Source organism: Limanda limanda, unplaced genomic scaffold (assembly GCF_963576545.1).
Source record: "Limanda limanda unplaced genomic scaffold, fLimLim1.1 SCAFFOLD_25, whole genome shotgun sequence".
Classification (NCBI taxonomy): Eukaryota; Metazoa; Chordata; class Actinopteri; order Pleuronectiformes; family Pleuronectidae; genus Limanda; species Limanda limanda.
Window position 1 is genome coordinate 797,525 of NW_026870532.1, and position 8,764 is coordinate 806,288.

The following is an 8,764-nucleotide window of genomic DNA, read 5'->3' on the forward strand; positions in this document are numbered from 1 at the left end:
CCTCAGATTTGGGGGAATTTCGTCGGTCGACCTCTTCCGAAGGTCGTACAAGCTCGGGGATGGTACCAATCGATCTGCAGGACCCAAATTAGTCCAGATGCAACCACTTTCCAAGTCTCTCCGACCTTCACAAAAAAAGTTATTCAAGAATATCTCTTTCTCCTATGTGCTTTCATCCCTAACCCTAACCCTAACCCTTCCGAAAGTCGGAGAAGCTCAAGGATGGTACCGATCGATGCGCGCTACCCCATTTAGTGGGGGTAGAGCCTACTTGCAAGTCTCTCCGACCTTCACAAAAAAAGTTATTCAAGAATATCTCTTTCTCCTATGTGCTTTCATCCCTAACCCTAACCCTAACCCTTCCGAAAGTCGGAGAAGCTCAAGGATGGTACCGATCGATGCGCGCAACCCGATTTAGTGGGGGTAGAGCCTACTTGCAAGTCTCTCCGACCTTCACAAAAAAAGTTATTCAAGAATATCTCCTCAGATTTGGGGGAATTTCGTCGGTCGACCTCTTCCGAAGGTCGTACAAGCTCGGGGATGGTACCAATCGATCCGCAGGACCCAAATTAGTCAAGATGCAACCACTTTCCAAGTCTCTCCGACCTTCACAAAAAAAGTTATTCAAGAATATCTCTTTCTCCTATGTGCTTTCATCCCTAACCCTAACCCTAACCCTTCCGAAAGTCGGAGAAGCTCAAGGATGGTACCGATCGATGCGCGCTACCCCATTTAGTGGGGGTAGAGCCTACTTGCAAGTCTCTCCGACCTTCACAAAAAACGTTATTCAAGAATATCTCTTTCTCCTATGTGCTTTCATCCCTAACCCTAACCCTAACCCTTCCGAAAGTCGGAGAAGCTCAAGGATGGTACCGATCGATGCGCGCTACCCCATTTAGTGGGGGTAGAGCCTACTTGCAAGTCTCTCCGACCTTCACAAAAAAAGTTATTCAAGAATATCTCCTCAGATTTGGGGGAATTTCGTCGGTCGACCTCTTCCGAAGGTCGTACAAGCTCGGGGATGGTACCAATCGATCCGCAGGACCCAAATTAGTCCAGATGCAACCACTTTCCAAGTCTCTCCGACCTTCACAAAAAAAGTTATTCAAGAATATCTCTTTCTCCTATGTGCTTTCATCCCTAACCCTAACCCTAACCCTTCCGAAAGTCGGAGAAGCTCAAGGATGGTACCGATCGATGCGCGCTACCCCATTTAGTGGGGGTAGAGCCTACTTGCAAGTCTCTCCGACCTTCACAAAAAAAGTTATTCAAGAATATCTCTTTCTCCTATGTGCTTTCATCCCTAACCCTAACCCTAACCCTTCCGAAAGTCGGAGAAGCTCAAGGATGGTACCGATCGATGCGCGCAACCCGATTTAGTGGGGGTAGAGCCTACTTGCAAGTCTCTCCGACCTTCACAAAAAAAGTTATTCAAGAATATCTCCTCAGATTTGGGGGAATTTCGTCGGTCGACCTCTTCCGAAGGTCGTACAAGCTCGGGGATGGTACCAATCGATCCGCAGGACCCAAATTAGTCAAGATGCAACCACTTTCCAAGTCTCTCCGACCTTCACAAAAAAAGTTATTCAAGAATATCTCTTTCTCCTATGTGCTTTCATCCCTAACCCTAACCCTAACCCTTCCGAAAGTCGGAGAAGCTCAAGGATGGTACCGATCGATGCGCGCTACCCCATTTAGTGGGGGTAGAGCCTACTTGCAAGTCTCTCCGACCTTCACAAAAAAAGTTATTCAAGAATATCTCTTTCTCCTATGTGCTTTCATCCCTAACCCTAACCCTAACCCTTCCGAAAGTCTGAGAAGCTCAAGGATGGTACCGATCGATGCGCGCTACCCCATTTAGTGGGGGTAGAGCCTACTTGCAAGTCTCTCCGACCTTCACAAAAAAAGTTATTCAAGAATATCTCCTCAGATTTGGGGGAATTTCGTCGGTCGACCTCTTCCGAAGGTCGTACAAGCTCGGGGATGGTACCAATCGATCCGCAGGACCCAAATTAGTCCAGATGCAACCACTTTCCAAGTCTCTCCGACCTTCACAAAAAAAGTTATTCAAGAATATCTCTTTCTCCTATGTGCTTTCATCCCTAACCCTAACCCTAACCCTTCCGAAAGTCGGAGAAGCTCAAGGATGGTACCGATCGATGCGCGCTACCCCATTTAGTGGGGGTAGAGCCTACTTGCAAGTCTCTCCGACCTTCACAAAAAAAGTTATTCAAGAATATCTCTTTCTCCTATGTGCTTTCATCCCTAACCCTAACCCTAACCCTTCCGAAAGTCGGAGAAGCTCAAGGATGGTACCGATCGATGCGCGCAACCCCATTTAGTGGGGGTAGAGCCTACTTGCAAGTCTCTCCGACCTTCACAAAAAAAGTTATTCAAGAATATCTCCTCAGATTTGGGGGAATTTCGTCGGTCGACCTCTTCCGAAGGTCGTACAAGCTCGGGGATGGTACCAATCGATCCGCAGGACCCAAATTAGTCCAGATGCAACCACTTTTCAAGTCTCTCCGACCTTCACAAAAAAAGTTATTCAAGAATATCTCTTTCTCCTATGTGCTTTCATCCCTAACCCTAACCCTAACCCTTCCGAAAGTCGGAAAAGCTCAAGGATGGTACCGATCGATGCGCGCTACCCCATTTAGTGGGGGTAGAGCCTACTTGCAAGTCTCTCCGACCTTCACAAAAAAAGTTATTCAAGAATATCTCTTTCTCCTATGTGCTTTCATCCCTAACCCTAACCCTAACCCTTCCGAAAGTCGGAGAAGCTCAAGGATGGTACCGATCGATGCGCGCTACCCCATTTAGTGGGGGTAGAGCCTACTTGCAAGTCTCTCCGACCTTCACAAAAAACGTTATTCAAGAATATCTCTTTCTCCTATGTGCTTTCATCCCTAACCCTAACCCTAACCCTTCCGAAAGTCGGAGAAGCTCAAGGATGGTACCGATCGATGCGCGCTACCCTATTTAGTGGGGGTAGAGCCTACTTGCAAGTCTCTCCGACCTTCACAAAAAAAGTTATTCAAGAATATCTCCTCAGATTTGGGGGAATTTCGTCGGTCGACCTCTTCCGAAGGTCGTACAAGCTCGGGGATGGTACCAATCGATCCGCAGGACCCAAATTAGTCCAGATGCAGCCACTTTCCAAGTCTCTCCGACCTTCACAAAAAAAGTTATTCAAGAATATCTCTTTCTCCTATGTGCTTTCATCCCTAACCCTAACCCTAACCCTTCCGAAAGTCGGAGAAGCTCAAGGATGGTACCGATCGATGCGCGATACCCCATTTAGTGGGGGTAGAGCCTACTTGCAAGTCTCTCCGACCTTCAAAAAAAAAGTTATTCAAGAATATCTCTTTCTCCTATGTGCTTTCATCCCTAACCCTAACCCTAACCCTTCCGAAAGTCGGAGAAGCTCAAGGATGGTACCGATCGATGCGCGCTACCCCATTTAGTGGGGGTAGAGCCTACTTGCAAGTCTCTCCGACCTTCACAAAAAACGTTATTCAAGAATATCTCTTTCTCCTATGTGCTTTCATCCCTAACCCTAACCCTAACCCTTCCGAAAGTCGGAGAAGCTCAAGGATGGTACCGATCGATGCGCGCTACCCCATTTAGTGGGGGTAGAGCCTACTTGCAAGTCTCTCCGACCTTCACAAAAAAAGTTATTCAAGAATATCTCCTCAGATTTGGGGGAATTTCGTCGGTCGACCTCTTCCGAAGGTCGTACAACCTCGGGGATGGTACCAATCGATCCGCAGGACCCAAATTAGTCCAGATGCAACCACTTTCCAAGTCTCTCCGACCTTCACAAAAAAAGTTATTCAAGAATATCTCTTTCTCCTATGTGCTTTCATCCCTAACCCTAACCCTAACCCTTCCGAAAGTCGGAGAAGCTCAAGGATGGTACCGATCGATGCGCGCTACCCCATTTAGTGGGGGTAGAGCCTACTTGCAAGTCTCTCCGACCTTCACAAAAAACGTTATTCAAGAATATCTCCTCAGATTTGGGGGAATTTCGTCGGTCGACCTCTTCCGAAGGTCGTACAAGCTCGGGGATGGTACCAATCGATCTGCAGGACCCAAATTAGTCCAGATGCAACCACTTTCCAAGTCTCTCCGACCTTCACAAAAAAAGTTATTCAAGAATATCTCTTTCTCCTATGTGCTTTCATCCCTAACCCTAACCCTAACCCTTCCGAAAGTCGGAGAAGCTCAAGGATGGTACCGATCGATGCGCGCTACCCCATTTAGTGGGGGTAGAGCCTACTTGCAAGTCTCTCCGACCTTCACAAAAAAAGTTATTCAAGAATATCTCTTTCTCCTATGTGCTTTCATCCCTAACCCTAACCCTAACCCTTCCGAAAGTCGGAGAAGCTCAAGGATGTTACCGATCGATGCGCGCTACCCCATTTAGTGGGGGTAGAGCCTACTTGCAAGTCTCTCCGACCTTCACAAAAAAAGTTATTCAAGAATATCTCCTCAGATTTGGGGGAATTTCGTCGGTCGACCTCTTCCGAAGGTCGTACAAGCTCGGGGATGGTACCAATCGATCTGCAGGACCCAAATTAGTCCAGATGCAACCACTTTCCAAGTCTCTCCGACCTTCACAAAAAAAGTTATTCAAGAATATCTCTTTCTCCTATGTGCTTTCATCCCTAACCCTAACCCTAACCCTTCCGAAAGTCGGAGAAGCTCAAGGATGGTACCGATCGATGCGCGCTACCCCATTTAGTGGGGGTAGAGCCTACTTGCAAGTCTCTCCGACCTTCACAAAAAAAGTTATTCAAGAATATCTCTTTCTCCTATGTGCTTTCATCCCTAACCCTAACCCTAACCCTTCCGAAAGTCGGAGAAGCTCAAGGATGGTACCGATCGATGCGCGCTACCCCATTTAGTGGGGGTAGAGCCTACTTGCAAGTCTCTCCGACCTTCACAAAAAACGTTATTCAAGAATATCTCTTTCTCCTATGTGCTTTCATCCCTAACCCTAACCCTAACCCTTCCGAAAGTCGGAGAAGCTCAAGGATGGTACCGATCGATGCGCGCTACCCCATTTAGTGGGAGTAGAGCCTACTTGCAAGTCTCTCCGACCTTCACAAAAAAAGTTATTCAAGAATATCTCCTCAGATTTGGGGGAATTTCGTCGGTCGACCTCTTCCGAAGGTCGTACAAGCTCGGGGATGGTACCAATCGATCCGCAGGACCCAAATTAGTCCAGATGCAGCCACTTTCCAAGTCTCTCCGACCTTCACAAAAAAAGTTATTCAAGAATATCTCTTTCTCCTATGTGCTTTCATCCCTAACCCTAACCCTAACCCTTCCGAAAGTCGGAGAAGCTCAAGGATGGTACCGATCGATGCGCGCTACCCCATTTAGTGGGGGTAGAGCCTACTTGCAAGTCTCTCCGACCTTCACAAAAAAAGTTATTCAAGAATATCTCTTTCTCCTATGTGCTTTCATCCCTAACCCTAACCCTAACCCTTCCGAAAGTCGGAGAAGCTCAAGGATGGTACCGATCGATGCGCGCTACCCCATTTAGTGGGGGTAGAGCCTACTTGCAAGTCTCTCCGACCTTCACAAAAAACGTTATTCAAGAATATCTCTTTCTCCTATGTGCTTTCATCCCTAACCCTAACCCTAACCCTTCCGAAAGTCGGAGAAGCTCAAGGATGGTACCGATCGATGCGCGCTACCCCATTTAGTGGGGGTAGAGCCTACTTGCAAGTCTCTCCGACCTTCACAAAAAAAGTTATTCAAGAATATCTCCTCAGATTTGGGGGAATTTCGTCGGTCGACCTCTTCCGAAGGTCGTACAAGCTCGGGGATGGTACCAATCGATCCGCAGGACCCAAATTAGTCCAGATGCAACCACTTTCCAAGTCTCTCCGACCTTCACAAAAAAAGTTATTCAAGAATATCTCTTTCTCCTATGTGCTTTCATCCCTAACCCTAACCCTAACCCTTCCGAAAGTCGGAGAAGCTCAAGGATGGTACCGATCGATGCGCGCTACCCCATTTAGTGGGGGTAGAGCCTACTTGCAAGTCTCTCCGACCTTCACAAAAAAAGTTATTCAAGAATATCTCCTCAGATTTGGGGGAATTTCGTCGGTCGACCTCTTCCGAAGGTCGTACAAGCTCGGGGATGGTACCAATCGATCTGCAGGACCCAAATTAGTCCAGATGCAACCACTTTCCAAGTCTCTCCGACCTTCACAAAAAAAGTTATTCAAGAATATCTCTTTCTCCTATGTGCTTTCATCCCTAACCCTAACCCTAACCCTTCCGAAAGTCGGAGAAGCTCAAGGATGGTACCGATCGATGCGCGCTACCCCATTTAGTGGGGGTAGAGCCTACTTGCAAGTCTCTCCGACCTTCACAAAAAAAGTTATTTAAGAATATCTCTTTCTCCTATGTGCTTTCATCCCTAACCCTAACCCTAACCCTTCCGAAAGTCGGAGAAGCTCAAGGATGGTACCGATCGATGCGCGCTACCCCATTTAGTGGGGGTAGAGCCTACTTGCAAGTCTCTCCGACCTTCACAAAAAAAGTTATTCAAGAATATCTCCTCAGATTTGGGGGAATTTCGTCGGTCGACCTCTTCCGAAGGTCGTACAAGCTCGGGGATGGTACCAATCGATCCGCAGGACCCAAATTAGTCCAGATGCAACCACTTTTCAAGTCTCTCCGACCTTCACAAAAAAAGTTATTCAAGAATATCTCTTTCTCCTATGTGCTTTCATCCCTAACCCTAACCCTAACCCTTCCGAAAGTCGGAAAAGCTCAAGGATGGTACCGATCGATGCGCGCTACCCCATTTAGTGGGGGTAGAGCCTACTTGCAAGTCTCTCCGACCTTCACAAAAAAAGTTATTCAAGAATATCTCTTTCTCCTATGTGCTTTCATCCCTAACCCTAACCCTAACCCTTCCGAAAGTCGGAGAAGCTCAAGGATGGTACCGATCGATGCGCGCTACCCCATTTAGTGGGGGTAGAGCCTACTTGCAAGTCTCTCCGACCTTCACAAAAAACGTTATTCAAGAATATCTCTTTCTCCTATGTGCTTTCATCCCTAACCCTAACCCTAACCCTTCCGAAAGTCGGAGAAGCTCAAGGATGGTACCGATCGATGCGCGCTACCCTATTTAGTGGGGGTAGAGCCTACTTGCAAGTCTCTCCGACCTTCACAAAAAAAGTTATTCAAGAATATCTCCTCAGATTTGGGGGAATTTCGTCGGTCGACCTCTTCCGAAGGTCGTACAAGCTCGGGGATGGTACCAATCGATCCGCAGGACCCAAATTAGTCCAGATGCAGCCACTTTCCAAGTCTCTCCGACCTTCACAAAAAAAGTTATTCAAGAATATCTCTTTCTCCTATGTGCTTTCATCCCTAACCCTAACCCTAACCCTTCCGAAAGTCGGAGAAGCTCAAGGATGGTACCGATCGATGCGCGATACCCCATTTAGTGGGGGTAGAGCCTACTTGCAAGTCTCTCCGACCTTCAAAAAAAAAGTTATTCAAGAATATCTCTTTCTCCTATGTGCTTTCATCCCTAACCCTAACCCTAACCCTTCCGAAAGTCGGAGAAGCTCAAGGATGGTACCGATCGATGCGCGCTACCCCATTTAGTGGGGGTAGAGCCTACTTGCAAGTCTCTCCGACCTTCACAAAAAACGTTATTCAAGAATATCTCTTTCTCCTATGTGCTTTCATCCCTAACCCTAACCCTAACCCTTCCGAAAGTCGGAGAAGCTCAAGGATGGTACCGATCGATGCGCGCTACCCCATTTAGTGGGGGTAGAGCCTACTTGCAAGTCTCTCCGACCTTCACAAAAAAAGTTATTCAAGAATATCTCCTCAGATTTGGGGGAATTTCGTCGGTCGACCTCTTCCGAAGGTCGTACAACCTCGGGGATGGTACCAATCGATCCGCAGGACCCAAATTAGTCCAGATGCAACCACTTTCCAAGTCTCTCCGACCTTCACAAAAAAAGTTATTCAAGAATATCTCTTTCTCCTATGTGCTTTCATCCCTAACCCTAACCCTAACCCTTCCGAAAGTCGGAGAAGCTCAAGGATGGTACCGATCGATGCGCGCTACCCCATTTAGTGGGGGTAGAGCCTACTTGCAAGTCTCTCCGACCTTCACAAAAAACGTTATTCAAGAATATCTCCTCAGATTTGGGGGAATTTCGTCGGTCGACCTCTTCCGAAGGTCGTACAAGCTCGGGGATGGTACCAATCGATCTGCAGGACCCAAATTAGTCCAGATGCAACCACTTTCCAAGTCTCTCCGACCTTCACAAAAAAAGTTATTCAAGAATATCTCTTTCTCCTATGTGCTTTCATCCCTAACCCTAACCCTAACCCTTCCGAAAGTCGGAGAAGCTCAAGGATGGTACCGATCGATGCGCGCTACCCCATTTAGTGGGGGTAGAGCCTACTTGCAAGTCTCTCCGACCTTCACAAAAAAAGTTATTCAAGAATATCTCTTTCTCCTATGTGCTTTCATCCCTAACCCTAACCCTAACCCTTCCGAAAGTCGGAGAAGCTCAAGGATGTTACCGATCGATGCGCGCTACCCCATTTAGTGGGGGTAGAGCCTACTTGCAAGTCTCTCCGACCTTCACAAAAAAAGTTATTCAAGAATATCTCCTCAGATTTGGGGGAATTTCGTCGGTCGACCTCTTCCGAAGGTCGTACAAGCTCGGGGATGGTACCAATCGATCTGCAGGACCCAAATTAGTCCAGA